Source organism: Tursiops truncatus, chromosome 1 (assembly GCF_011762595.2).
Source record: "Tursiops truncatus isolate mTurTru1 chromosome 1, mTurTru1.mat.Y, whole genome shotgun sequence".
Classification (NCBI taxonomy): Eukaryota; Metazoa; Chordata; class Mammalia; order Artiodactyla; family Delphinidae; genus Tursiops; species Tursiops truncatus.
Genome location: NC_047034.1, coordinates 123,274,216 through 123,290,166, shown reverse-complemented (window position 1 = coordinate 123,290,166; position 15,951 = coordinate 123,274,216). Strand labels below are relative to the sequence as shown.

Genomic DNA, 15,951 nt, shown 5'->3' with positions numbered 1-15,951 from the left:
TGCACTTTTTCATGAATCAGACACAATCCCACAGTGGAGAAAAGAATGAAGGGAAAACAAAATGGCAGTTTTCAATCCCTTTCTATTACAAGGAATGACTTTGAGCTGCACACTAGGGGCTGGAGGTTGTCCTGGTTGGATGCCTGTTCTCTTCATCATTCCTAGGAACTGAGAGGATGTCCAGAATGGTTATTAAAGGACTATGTATTACCTCTTTGGAAAATGGCATGTGGAAAATTGCTTTTCTGGGTTCTTTGAAAACCAGGAATGAAAAAAAATCTGTCACCCAAAATTAAATAACATTTTCTTGTTTTGCACTTTAAGTGCTTTTCTACCACCAATGTTAGTATGTCTAGCCTACACATTATGAAATAATTAACTTGCTTAATATCTTCAGTATATTGTATAATTTAATCATAAGAACTATTTTAAAGTTTAGGGGAGAGTGAAGATTTATTTCTAACTCAAGCACAGACATTTCTTTTTTCCCAGAATCCTGTAATCTTTTTGGTACTCTATAATTGTACTGAATTCTTAAAAATTATATTCATCTCTATGGTAAAAAATGAAAATATTCTAGGGTAGAACAGAATATTTAAGCAAAATCTGAAAATAGTAGGTTGATTTTTTTTATTGTAGGTTGATTTTTCTCTTCTGGCCCCCCGTATTCTCCTTCTGTGAAGATCATGCTGGGAATTATCTTTAGTAGTTGTAATTAGATGCTTGAAAATACACAGCTTACCTAAATGCATTAAATAAAGTTCTTAGAGACTCAGCATTATTACTAAGATAACCCATAATTTTTGTGTTCCCAGGGGTTTGGAACATAAACGTTAGTTTTCTGAACAGCTCATTTTCCAGAAGAAGAAATCTAATAAGTGGTCTGTGCTAAAAATAAAACTTAAGATGATACTGAGAATCACAGAGAAATGGAGGCTTACTGATTTTGAAAGAGACTTATGATTTCCTTGACTAGTCTTTCTGCAAAATGGAAATAGGTTCATAATTTTATTTCTGACAAAATTCAATATACAATCTTTGGAAAAATTCAGATCACACAAAAAGCTAGAGATAAAAATAATCTGGTTACAGATGCCACCACTGTTATAGTTTGGTGAATGTGTGACTGGTTTGCCCATTATGCCCTCTGCCTTTTTCCTTTCTTCATGCCTAGAACACAGGCCCGAGGTCATGGGGTGCCCAGCCATCTTTATCCTGAGGTGATAAGGATGAGAACAATAGCCTGCTGAGTAATGATGGTGGCATGAAAAGAGAAACAACCTGGGTCTTTAATGACACCACTGAGCTGTCGTCAGTCCTGAACTGTTATCCCCAGAGTTCTTTAGGGCAAGCCAGAATTTATTTAAGCAGCTGTAAGTTGGGGCTTCTGCTATTTGCAGATGAAGTCATTCCTAAATGATACCAAATCATGTTAATATTTTCCAAAAGATTAGTTAATTGTCCCCAAGCAAATTAAATTGGGAATTTAAAATACATATTTATCCCCCTTTAATTTTAAATATGTGTGTATCACATGCTAATTCCTAATTTTACTTCTCCTCTAGTTTTAAATACATGTGTATCGCATATTAATTCCTATATGCACCTGTATCTGGTCCAGGTGCATCATTCTTTTCTCTTCATCTGTCCTTTAGTGCTACCACACTACCACACTGTTTCAATTGCTGACACTGACACTTCTTCCCACTTCCTTCTCCTACCCCATGCTTTGGTTGGATTTTTATATGTTTTATTGCCAAATGACTATTTTTACTTCATGCAGTCTTTCTTTCAAGAATTACGACTCTGCAGTCTGTTTTGGAACCACAGTTACTACAGTTGTTTGGTTTGCAGTCTATGCTCAACACTTCCCATCTGTCCTCCCCTATGACTTACCCATTTGCATGTTATTTTGGATGATATTTTGTGGGGAGATGGTTCAGCAGTATTATTTTTTAAAGCAGATTTTTCAGGAAGGGTATAGGGTGCATTAAATAAAGTCCAGATCAGTTTGGGGCCCCAAATTGATCTGGACTCTTTCTCTTGCTGTGCTTTTTGCTGTGACCTAGGGTAGAACCCTGTTCTGGATTGTGCTGACCTCTAGGACACCCCTCATAGCTCACATTCTCCAGGCCTCCCCATTCCTGTGAGCAGCAATTAGGAACTTTATGCATTTTACTCTAAAATCCAGCACTTAATTTTTATGTTTCTAATAACGGCCTTGTTCTCCCAGGAACCAAGGTTCAAAATTTTGGACTTCTAATTTTCCTTTTCCCCTCCTTCTAATCTGTTAGAAGCCCCACGATTTATCACTGTCATGTTTCTCACAGGCAAAAAAAAATTTTTTTTGGTTTATAAATATTTAATAAAATTGAAAGTTGTTTGGTTTTCTATTCCATGAGGATCCATCCAGCTGTCTGTCAACTGTTAAGATGCATGACTGCTGTCATAAATGTCCTTGAAATCTTCAGGATAACAGAACATCTGCCTTTGCTTAAAACTCCTTGTTCATTGCCTTGTAGCCAACACCTCTCTTCACAACTTTATATAAAAAGTCTCCAGAATTTGTACCTCAAGCAAGCCATCCATGGAAAAAAACATACCTGGGATCCCTTCAACTTCCAGCTAATTCTGCTTAGCGCCTACTTGCCCATGGATACAGCGTTAAGTTTGTGCTTTAGGACCCCAGTAGCAGTTCTCATCCCTTTGTTACACAACTGTCCACCAGAAGCCATCAAAAGCCACATTGCATTCATGCCTGGCACTATTCCAAGAACCGACTTGTACCCTCAAAAGCTCTCACAGGCAAATTTTTACTTCTTTTTCCACTGCCATGGCCCTGTTTCTGACCTTTACAGTCTTCTCTACTGTATTCTTAGTTTCTTCATCTATACGTCTCTTGATTCTCTCTATACCCGTTGGATCAATTTTTCTAGGAGGTATCTCTCTTTTGCTCAAAAGCCTTGTGTTTTATATTTTCCTTTTGCCCCTCCAAATCTATTCCATTCCTTTCTCTGTCCTGTTCTGTGCCCTGGGAAGAAGGTCTATATGGACTGTATCAATGGTCTCCCTTGCCTTCTGGCTTCCAACTGAGTTTAGCCAACAGGGGGCGCTTGCAGGAGGCTGGAAGGAGCAAGCAGAGAGTTAGTTTGGGTACTTATTCCCCTGGTTCTCCTTGCTCAGCCGTAGGTTGCCTGTCCTCCTCCACAAAAGGTCTTGCCTCATGTCAGGAGATGCGCTCTTACAATTTGTTGCTTCTTTCTGCAGGTTCCAATAAAATCTCCTTCTACTTCGACTTTTAGGACTGGTGGTGGCAACCCTTCCCACTGTTGCTGGCAGGATGTGGTCCACCATCTCTTATTGGTGTCCCTTACACAGCCCACACCTTTTGTAAATCGTGTCTTCATCCACCCACTGATCCTATTTGAATGTGCTATTTGCTTCAGACACTGACAGGTACAAACCTTAAATGCCATTCCATTACCTATTAAAATAAGTATAGCGCCTCCACTCCACGCTGAGCATAAACTTTCAGGCTGCTCTTGTACTTTATTTTTACATTGACCCGTTGATCCAGTAAAACTGGGTTAGTGGTAACTCCCTGAAAGACCTAAAAAAGTACACCGTGTTTACTTTGCTTGGGATACCCTATTTCTCTAATGTCATCTGTCAAAGACTTGTTACTTTTTTTCCACAGTTTATCTCAAACGTTACCTCTTCCTTGACACCCTGGTTCACAATTGTATATTCCCCTGTCTTCCGATGCTTATGATGCTTATGTTTTCCCTTGTCTTATAACTATTAATGTACGTGCTGTCCCTTTTATTTTATAAGCTCTCTGGGGTCAGTGGCTCACTGTTACAGACCTGCGGTATTTTCTGCATGTTCGGTGTTCAATAAAAATATAGTGGATCTGGGTAAATTGTACTCATTTAAATTGTACTGATTTAAATTTAAAGATTCAGATTATTTTAAGGTGGGGTTAGTGGTTAAAATCAGATAGAATATTTTAAATTTCAGGTATTATATTATGGTAACGGGGAAAACACAACTTTGTCTTACATGGAGGTAGATAATAAAGAAAAGTCAGGAATATCTTCTTTATCTTTCATTTAAAAAAATACATTTATTGAATGTCTACTGTGTATCAGATAGTTAATCAAGCACTACAAAATGTCTCTTTTGATGCCCAGCAACATAGTATTAAAAATTTTTTTAATTCGTAGAATACTAGAAAAAATTAGAATTTACAATCAGTTACTCAATTAGTAATTTTATAATTACATTTTTTGGGGGGGCAATTTCCATAAAGACTTGACTTAATTCTCGCAGTTACCAGAAAGTTAACAAAAATACAGTAATTTTCTCACTCTATATAGTGGGACACCAATTGCAGTATAACTGAAGATTTTCCCATGTTTCTAGAAATATATCATAATTTATAAAAGGACTGTCTAGATTTAGTTTTGCTTTTGAGTGTTAGCAGAGACAAAGGAGCCAGCTGCTTGTTAAAAAGCGCGACAGGGAATATACACGAAGGCCCTTTAATTTATTATCATTCTTATATTATAAATTGTGGATTCTTTTGTTTGTCTGCTTGATAAACAAAAACTGATTCTTGGGAGAGTAAGGATCTTTTCCAGTGAATAAGAAGAGAAAAATAGTAAATTGAGACTACCTATTTAGAGAATTTCTCTTCTGTTACACCATATCCTCCAAAAGTATTTCCTTTTCGTGTTTCCACTCTGTGATGTTGCCTTTTTTTTTTTTTTTTAGAGCAAATTATGGTATTGTGCTCTTCAGAAAGAAAAGGGTAGACCAAACAGACTTGTTGCAGGATAAGCATCCTTATTTGGTCACAAAAATCTCAAAATGATGAAATGAGTATTCATTGAATATTGATAAAAGCACACAATTACATTTTTCAGGTTCTTATGCTCGGGACCTTTAATGAGTTAAATTTCAAGTGTGGGGAATACGGATGACCAGAATAGCACAAAGATTCAGGACAACATAATTGTGAAATTTGTTGCTCACTCTCATTTCAGGTTTGCAAACTTCTGAGTTCTTGGGTCCTGAATGGCTGTTTCAGGCTTGATCTGAATCCTCCCAAATGTCGTATAAATTTCACCACCACTTTTTAACTGATTGATATAAAAATTAATGATCCACTTCAGAGAAAGTTAATTTTGTGATATTCTGTGACTGATTATCTCTAATCTAGTAGTTTTATGGAATGATAAACTTTACTATTTTTTTCTGATTATACAAAATACAAATAACAAAAATCATTGGATATTTCAGATGAATTCCTATCTCTAAGATTCTTCATTTTTCTATAAGAATTTTGCAAATTCAGAACACAAGATACATTGCTGTGCACTTGAAGAAAACTAGATCCCAAAGGTGAGATTGCATTTCCACTCCCTAAAACAAAACCTATCAACAAAACAGAAAAACAGTTGGAAAAGATTCTTTAAACATTTTTCCTTTGAAAACAGTGATATAAGTTTAGTACTTGCTTTCTTTTATTCCTTTTATCTCCCTGAAGGGTGTCGCTGAGACATCTGTGCTCTGATTCACTTGAGTCTTTGGGAGTGAGGTGAATGGTTAACTCTGGTAGACAAAGAAGAAATAGTTTACATTAACTTCAAACATTCAGCGCCACAAACATTATTTGGTTGTTTTAAACCTTGCAGTTTTTTCTTCATTTCAGTTAAGTAACGGTACCAATGTCTGCCTGCCTCTGCTGGAATCTTTTTCGTGAGAGTTCTTCTGTGTTTGTGTTAGAAGTTTTGTGTTTGCTTAACTTGGGAAGTAATTCCCAAATAAGGTTTAATATATGATATATTTGATAAACAAAATAAAGCAGTAGAACTTTCTACCTTAATTGAATCAAAATGGTTCGTTTATATTTTAAATGCTTAGCTCTTTAACAAAATTTGAGAATTCGATTTCTCACAGTGTTTGAATATCAAATTACCATTATGAGATGTGACTTAGTTGTATAAGAAAAGGGAGCTTTAATTTTTGTTATACTGTGAGTTTTTTTCTTTAGGACATGCAAATTAATTATTTTCCCCCACAACTTTTTTTTTTGAATTTTATTTTATTTATTTTTTAATATATCAGGTTCTTATTAGTTATCCATTTTATACATATTAGTATATATATGTCTCTATATATATGTATATATTTATTATGAGGAATTGGCATACATAATTATGAAGGCTGAAAAATCCCACAATATGCTGTTTGCAAGCTGGATGGAGGAAAGCTGGTGATAAAATCCTAGTCTGAGTCTCAAGGATAGAGAACCAACGTAGCTGATGGTGTAAGTTCCAGTCCAAGGGCAGAGGAAGACTAAGGTCCTAGCTCTGATGGGCAGGAAGCAAAAAGGAGCAAATTCCTCCTTCCTTCAACTTTTTGTCCTATATTGTTCTTTGGGAAGGCTGTGAAAGATTGGATGAGTCCCATTCATATTGGGGAGGGCAATCTATCTTATTGAGTCCAGATTCAAAATGCTAGTCTCATCTGGAAACACGCCCACAGACACACCCACAAATAATGTTTAATCTGGGTGCTCCTTGGCCTAGTCAAGTTAACACATAAATTTAACCATCACACAAGGATTAGCAGATTGTTTCTGTAAAGGGCCAGATAGTAAATATTTTAGACTTCATATGCCACACATAGTCACCCATGCCCTTCTTCTTTTCAACTATGTAAAACTGTGAAAACAATTCTTTGCTCCCAGGCTGTACAAAAATAGACTGTAAGGCCAGATCTGGCCCATGGATCATAGTTTGTCAACCCTTCTAGCCCACAGGTAAGTGAAGCAGCTAATATAACCCCCAGTTTACAGATAACTGGAATCTCAGAAAGGTTTAATAACCTGCCTGAGGTCCAGTGTACTACCTTGGATTTTTAAAAGTTCTTGTAAGATTCTAAACACTTTAACTTTAACCTTTAACACTGTACTAGTTCCTTCTAAGACCTGATCTTTTATGTGGACAACTTTATTTTATTATCACAAATGAGGAATGATATTAAATAACAATGTAACTTGTTGACCAATTACTGTTAGAAAGACTATCTAACCATTAATTCCACTAAAACTGAAATCATTGCATTTGACCAACATTTTCCAATATGGTACTAATTAATTTAACAAATATTTATTAAACATCTACCATGTACAAAGCACTATGCTAGGATCTGGAGATACGGTGGCAAAGATTCTTTCCTTGACCAAATTCTAAGCAGGCTCTTCTGAGCCCTTTTTCAACTAGGCCTTGACTTTGAACTTCTGTGTTGGTCTCTGTATTATCACATTTTAGCAAAAACACTGCTAAATCAGTTTAATCAGAATACACCATCTTCAACATCGGATCGTTCTCCATACCCGATTGGGTCCCTCATACTCCATCATCCTCCAGGTGATGTCTGATCCCTCTGGTCTGCCTTCAGCAAGAATGCTGTTAGATCAGTTTAGCCAGAACCCTCCTTACCCCTGATATTTCCTTTTAGTAATTTTTCATTTACTGATTCCCTTGCCCCCATGCACTCCTTTGCTATAAATTTCCATTTTTTCCTTGTCGTATTCAGAGTTGTGTTCAAGCTCTCTCCTCCCCTACAACACCCCATTGCTGTGGTCCCTAGCCCTATCATGATAGCTCTCCTGAATAAATTCTACCTTACTGTTCTTTAATGAGTGTCATGAATAATTTTATCTTTAAAATGCCAGGGTATAAGACAAATTTTTCTTGTGCTCACAGAAATTACTATCCAGAAGCAAACTTTAAACAAATAATTGAAAAATGAAAGGAACGGCAAAGAAGTCAGGTTGCTGTAAAGTTACTCATAAATGGCTTTTATCAATCAGTCAACACTTAGCTGGGGTGGGGAAGAGAGTTGTAGTATATGGAGTTGAGAAGGAGCTGGATCAAGGGAGATAGAGTTTGGCCAGGTGATTTGCTGAAGGTTACCTTACCACTATCTATACTACCCAAAAGTTCTCAGCTGTTTTTTAAAATTAATTAATTAATTTTTGACAGCGTTAGGTCTTTGTTGCTGCGCACGTGCTTTCTCTAGTTGCGGCGAGCAGGGGCTACTCTTCGTTGCAGTGTGCGAGCTTCTCATTGCGGTGGCTTCCCTTGTTGCGGAGCATGGGCTCTAGGCGTGCAGGCTTCAGTAGTTGTGGCTCGCGGGCTCTAGAGCACAGGCTCAGTAGTTGTGGCGGACGGGCTTAGTTGCTCCGCGGCTTGTGGGATCTTCACGGGCCAGGGCTCGAACCCGTGTCCCCTGCATTGGCAGGCGGATTCTTAACCACTGTGCCACCAGGGAAGCCCTCAGCTGTTTTAATTAAACAAAGCTCTTTTAATAAAAGATAAAGTTGGAAAGGGTAATTTTAAAAATATGGTTTATCAATTCCATTTTTGTATAAAGCAACATGGGAGAAACCTAGCCAAGGAACACACAACTGTTGTCACATGAAAAGGTACTTTTTTAAAAAAGATTTTTTGGATGTGGACATTTTTAAAATCTTTATTGAATTTGTTATAATATTGCTTCTGTTTTATGTCTTTTTTTTTTTTTTTTTTTGGCCACAAGGCGTGTGGGATCTTAGCTCCCCCAACAGGGATGGAACCTGCACCCCCTGCCTTGAAGGCCAAGTCTCAACCACTGGACCACCAGGGAAGTCCCCCAAAAGCTACTTTTATCAAACTTCGAGTCTAGGAACCTACAAATGCTTCTTTTAGCAAGTCTGAAGCAACTTTCTATGCTTTTCCACTTAACTGTTTTAAAAATTCCACATAGCCCCATTATTTTTCTTCTGCCCCAGTTACAGTACAATGACGGTGGAGGAAGAATGTCAGTTAAAATAACTATCTAAGCAGTTCTCTGCTGTCCCTTAATCAGAGAGTTGCGGATGTGAGGGATCACACCATCCCCAGCTATGGTAGCCTTGATAAGGGAGTCCAACCTCTCGTCACCGCGGATCGCACGCTGCACGTGGCACGGAGTGATCCGCGTAACTTCGAGATCCTCGGAAGCGTCCCCTGCTGGCTCCAGCTACTGGAGAAGTACGGCCCGGGCACTACCACAGTGGCAGCCGCTCTTCCTTGTGGCTCGTGGTGCGAGTCTTAAAATGTCTGTGGATGCAGCCCACGGGAAACTGTAGCCCAGCTCTCTGTGAGTAGACACTGCCTTAGCCTTGGCCTTCCCGCTGTCCTGCCCAGCTTCGTCTCCGCCGCTCCCGACCTCGATCCCAACGCCACCGCCCCTCCCCACACCCCTCCCTGCCGCCGCTGCACAGACCGCAGCCGCCACTGGGGCCCCTGGAAACGGTAATTTAGATATGAGAGTTGCACCCTTTAGCTCAGGGATTCTCTAATTCGGTGTGAGGTTTATTAATGCGCAGAGCGTACTAAATATGCCAGTTCCAAGGCCTCCTTGTAGAGATGCTAGTAGGGTCTGGGGGAAAGCATTGCTGTTACACACTCCAGATGATTCTGAGGTGGGCAGTCCGTGAGCCACACTTGACGAACACTGCTTAAGACGGAAGCAAAGGTGTTAGATTGGGCTTTGTTCACTCGGCCTCCCAGGAAGGAATGCAACAGCTCTCTTCAAGACCCTGTTTTTAAGGAAGTGGAACCCACCTCAGACCTTTGTTAAGGAATTTTGGTCTTATTCGTCTCCAGCTTTTATGCACCCCATCTCTCCTCCTTCCTATCCTTAGTTTCTAAGGTATGCTTGGATTTTCTTATCGTTACTTTCTTGCCTTGATTTGTGTTGTTTTTTCTTTTCTAGTCATGATTTTCGTTGAACGCTGGCTACCCTAGAATACCACCCAAACAACTCACTGAGAAGACAAAGCCGCATTTATTCTTACCACAGTAAGGAGAAACACTGAATTGACAGTGTCTTAGCATCTTAGAGGGAGAAGGACAAAGTTGGGATGTTTATGAGAGTCTTGGAGTCCTGTTTAAGCCTGGACTTCCAGTGTAGTGGCTTGATTAGAATTGGGTAAGAATCATAGTCTAATAGTTTAAAATTTGTGGATTTTGAGGTGATGGGTCCAGAGTCTGGGGGCGTAAACTGTTATTTCTGTTTTTTATTGAAGAGTTTATGAATCTTTTGTAGAATTCTTGGAATGAACAAAAATGTTATTTTTATCTTCCTGGGCAAGAGTTTCCTGGAATAGTAAAGTTATACTGATGAGGACAGTGGAATAATAAAGTCGTGTGAACATAGACAGTAAGCTGTGTGGATGAAGATGGTTTCAGCTCTCACTATATTAAAATACAAATAATTGGGCTTCCCTGGTGGCGCAGTGGTTGAGAGTCTGCCTGCCGATGCAGGGGACATGGGTTTGTGCCCCAGTCAGGGAAGATCCCACATGCCGCGGAGTGGGCTCGCTGAGCCTATGCTCTGCAATGGGAGAGGCCACAACAGTGAGAGGCCTACGTACTGCAAAAAAATAAAATAAAATAAAATAAAAAAATACAAATAATTTGAATTATCCATTCATTTCTTTATTGGTTTAATTTTATTGGCACAATTTAAAGCATACATTTTTTCCCCAGAAAAGTCTCAAGTTTGTTATATTCCCTGGGTTCTTTCATGCTTGAGAATGTTTGTTGCTATTTAAATGTGAAAAACATTTTGGTGGAATGTAATGTTCTTAGTTTTTCTCAGAAATATAAAAAAAGTTTTCTAGTATTTTCCAATGTACATTTCCATATAGACATTAGAGAGAAATAATTTTTAATAATAAGATTACATCTACTGCTTTTTATATTAAACATTTTAAATTTAAGTTGACATTAAATTCACATAATTTTAAAGGAAGAAAAAGAAATGGGTGAAATGGAAAGAACTGCTAAATTTAAGTGACTGTTTATCCATGAAAAGAGATATCACTTTGTAAAGTATCCTTTTAAGGTTAACAACAAAAGATTATGAAAAAAGTGAAGTCTTTGGAGCCATTTTTTTCATGATATATTTTTTTAATGTTATCTATTATTTTGCTCTTATGATAAATGAAAATAGTTTGTGCTTTTATGTTTACTCCCATCCCTTCTTCCTCCTGCTAATTTTTTAGGTAAGTTGTCATTTTCATGTTTTCAAGTTTATGACATTTAAGCGCTGTTCTGTAACCACAAGTCTTGCTATCACTTGTTTCACCACAGCTTCTCTATTTAAGAAAATCTTTATGTTGATTCATCTCTTGATTGGTTGGATTTCACTGTCAAGTAGATTTTTCTGTCTGAAAAAGGCTTATAGATATGTGTTCCTGAGATCTTGCATATGTGAAGATATTTATTACTTTTATGTTTGAAGTACAATTTGGCAATGTATGAACTTCTTGAGTTACCTTCGTCAAGATTCTGTAGACATTGGGTTTCTTTCCTTCAGAAACTTGCTCTATTATTTTTTAGCACTGAATATCGTGGAGCTGTCTGAGGTTAGCTTGATTTATTTTTCCTTGTAGGTGACTTGTATTAGCCAGGGATCTCCAGAGAAACAACCAATAGGATATATATATATATATATTGTGCTTATGGAGGCTGAGAGGTCCCAAGGTCTGCAGTTGGCAAACTGGCAACCCAAGAGAGCTGGCAGTGTAGTTTCAGTCTGAGTCCAAAGGCCTGAAAACCAGGAGAGCCAACTGGTGCAAGTTCTAGTCTGAGGGTGAAAGATTGATGTCCCAGCTCAATCAGTTAGGCAGGTAAATTTCCTTTTTACTCAGTTTTTTTGTTCTGTTCAAGTCTTCAGTTGATTAGATGAGGTCTAAGCGACATTAGAGAGGACAGTCTGCTTTACTCAGTCTACCAATTCAAATGTTAATCTCACGCAGAAATACTCTCACAGCCACACCCAGAATAATATTTGACCAAATGGCTGGGTACCTTGTAGCCCAGTCAATATGACATATAAAATTAACTATCACATATGTTTTCTTCTTGAGTGACTGAAGTATTATTTCTTTGTCCTTGAAATTCAATAACTTAACTAGGTTATATATATATTTTAATTTATTTTTTATTGAAGTATAGTTGATTTACAATGTTGTGTTACTTTCTGGTGTACAACAAAGTGACATATATGTGTATATATATGTATATATTCTTTTTCATATTCTTTTCCATTGTGGTTTGTTACAGGATATTGAATATAGTTCCCTCTGCTATACAGTAGGACCTTGTTGTTTATCCATTCTCTATATAATAGTTTGCGTCTGCTAATCCCAAACTCCCAGTCTATTCCTTCCCAAACCCCCTTCCCCCTTGGCAGCCACAAGTCTGTTCTTTATGTCTGTGAGTCTTTAATTAGGCTATTTTAACTATTCTATGTCCATTTACACTTAAACAATTTCATTACTAGTCCTCAGAAGCTGTTACTACTTCTGCTTCCCCCATCCCCACATTATGATAGTCATCAAAAAGAAAAACTATATACGAAACTCTTTTCCCACCATGAAACAGATATTAATATCTGTTGAAATGAGAAATATGCAAAATGTGATCAGCATTTCACAATTCTGTCATTTATTTAACACATTGTGACTGCTATGCATCTGCTAGATTCTTTGCAGTTCTTTCTTAATTCAGCAGTTAAAGTCCCTGCTCTCCATGATCCAGGGTTAGTTGGTCACATTTCCACATCACGACTGTTAGGTATGTGTAGTATCCATCTGTCTTATTCATGGGTGCCATTATCTTTTCATATACGAGAGAAACTTTCATGTTATTTCCCAGCCCCCTAATGGAGGAGTCAGGATGGAGATCAGTGGACATCCTTACAGCTACCACAGGCATGTGACATAGGCTTCAGCAATTATATGTACCAGTGTGAGACTTTGATGTGGAAGTGAAAGAGGTGGAGTAGCTTCAAAACAGCAACCATTTAAATATTTCTCATGTTGGAGAGGGCAGAATGGGGATGGTTTGTTTCAGCTCCATGAAGTCCCTCAGCTGCAATGCCTAGACTGGCTGGGGACTGGAAGATTGAGAAGGGCTTCTTCACTCACATCTCTGGCACTTGTGCTTCTTCATGTGGCCTGTGTTCCACATTGCATTGCATCCTTCAGGGCCACTCCACAGGTCCTCTCTCTCTAGTTACTTAACTTCTTTCATACCAGCTTAGGGTCCAAAGAGCATAAAGCAGAAGCTGCCAGACCTTCTTAAAACCTAGGCTAAAGAGTCCTGGATCATCATTTGCTCTATATTCTACAAGTCAAAATAGTTTTTCTTAGAATGAATTTAATTTGTAAATGGTTTGGACTTCGAAAATGCAACTTAAAAGAATCATGAGGCCATGTGGTGATTCTCCTCCACTCTTTCTCAATTTTAGGCAATGAATAGAAGAGTAAGATTATAGTAGTTTTTCAGAAAGTTTGTGCCTATTTTCCATTGTTGATGTCAGACTCTCTAAAATTGTTCATAGTTTGGAAGTTCTTACAGATGTAAGTGTAAATCTTTTTCTGAAACCAAAGTCATTTAAAAATCATTGTAAAAGGTACCTTAAGAAGAGGACAGTGTGGTGGTTAAGAGTGTAATTTTTGGAACTTGACTTGTTAAGTTCAGATCTAGCTCCATCTCTTACTGGCTGTGTGACCTAGAGCAAGTTACTTAGCCTCTCAGTGCCTCAAGTTCCTCAAATGCAAGATGGGGATCTTAATAGTCTTTCTCTTATGGAGTTGTTGTGAAGGTTTAATGAATTTGTACATGTAAAGCCCTTATAATATATACCCTACACTAAATGCTAAATTTTATTTATTATCATCATCATCATCATTATTGTTGTTATATGTAAAACAATCCAACAGAATGCAGCAAAAGAGAAAAAATGAAAACAAAAAAGAAAATGTTAGAAATATGACCAGTGTGATAGTACATATGAAGATTCAATAAGTGTGTATTGATTAATCTTCACTACTGAGGACATAATTAGATTGGATAAACATTACAAAATCCATTTATTAATATATGATGTATCCAAGAGCCAAATCTGAAACAAAACCACATAGAAAGATAGAAAATAAAGAGATAATTAAAATATATATCAGGAAAATTATAATTTAAAGTAGTTGGCAAAACAAAATTATACAAAGTAGAAACTAAGGCAAAAAGCATAAGCAGAGATAAAGATTATTACATAATAATAAAGGAAGAATTAACTAAGAAGATATAAAAATTGTGAACTTCTGTGTACCCAGCATTGTCTCAAAACATAAAACTGACACAATTATAAGGTAAATTTGATAAATTCACAAAGATACTGGGAGATTTTTAGCAAACCATTATCAGAAATTGATCAAGTAGATAAAAATGTAATGATCTTGGAAAAAAAATAATAGCTTGATCTGTACCCTAAAGTAGAAAATATACATTCTTTTTAAGGGTACATAAAACAGTTATAAACAGTGGCATTAGGTACAGGTAGTAGTTCTCAAAAGAAGTCTCAGTGAAGGTCAGAGCAAGTCCTCTGAACACAGTACATTAAATTAGAAGTCAAGAATAAACAATTACTATTATTTTGAATTTTATTTAATTTTTTTATACAGCAGGTTCTTATTTAGTTATCTTTTTTATACATATTAGTATATATATTAAATCCCAATCTCCCAATTCATCCCACACCACCCACACCCCCACCACTTCCCCGCCTTGGTGTTCATACGTTTGTTCTCTACATCTGTGAAGAATAGACAATTATTTAGGAAGGCTCCATAGATTTGTAAACTAAAAAAGGACTACTACATGAGACAAAGGCAAAATCACAATGAAAATTACAATAAATTTTTAGAATTGAGTGTCATTGAAATTTCTGCTCATTGAAGTTGCTAAAAAAAGAAAAAGTACATGGAGTTTCTTTTATAGCTCAGTTTGAAAATAGTTCAAATTATTGAAGTATCTGCGCAAAAAGTTGAAAAAAAATTGATGAAAGGAAGCAAAAAAAGAGAAATGAATGAACTAGGAAACAGAAACATAGATCAACAGAAGCAAAAGCTGTTTCTTTATTAGGATTTAGGCAGTATTTATAACATTTGGTATACGTGAAATATTGTCTCATGATTGCTCTGTCATAGAGACAGGGAAAGGAGAGATGTGCATAGAGACAAGGAAGGGAGAGAGGAGGATTTCAGAATTTTGCAGTGAACTTTTGGTCTCTGTTATCATGTTTTCTAATCACACAGACGTCTTCCTTCCTTTTTTAAAAAATAAATTTATTTATTTATTTATTTGTGATGCTTTGGGTCTTCATTGCTACGTGCAGGCTTTCTCTAGTTGTGAAGAGCGGGGACTACTCTTCACTGTGGTGTGAAGGCTTCTGATTGCGGTGGCTTCTCTTGTTGTGGAGCATGGGCTCTAGGTGTGCGGGCTTCAGTAGTTGTGGCAAGTGGGCTCAGTAGTTGTGGCTCGTGGGCTCTAGAGCTCAGGCTCAGCAGTTGTGGCGCATGGGCTTAGTTGCTCCATGGCATGTGGGATCTTCCCGGACCAGGGCTTGAACCCTTGTTACCTGCATTTGTCAGGCAGATTCTTAACCACTGTGCCACCAGGGAAGCCCCCTTTCTTTAGTTTCTAATGTTACTTTACCTTCTGAGAAATAAGAAAATACTTTCCCTTTGGAATTCACCTGGTTTAGGAAGTGAATAAATTTCCTAATGCATTTTCTCAAGTGTGTTAGTCCCACTACAAATTCAAAGCAAAATATTTAAGACAATTTAAATACAAATTTAAATTTACATATTTAAGGCAAATATAGTTACACATTCCTCACAGAGAAGTGAAGTAGAAAATATATGTGGCAAAAACTAAATTCCTACTCAGTGTGAGTTGAAGCATATATGGAATGTTTCAGACATATATACAAGAATTGGTGAGATGTACTTAATAAATTAACAAAATGTTTTTCCTAAAATTTCAGTGTTCAGGTTTTGTT

The 15,951-nt window shown here is 37.3% G+C and overlaps 1 pseudogene; it reads right to left on the bottom strand.

Moving 5' to 3' along the window:
- Window positions 1-8,892: 8,892 nt before the first annotated feature.
- On the bottom strand, window positions 8,893-13,061 carry LOC101321651 (histone H2A.V-like; annotated as a pseudogene).
- Between the last annotated feature and the right edge of the window lie 2,890 nt (window positions 13,062-15,951).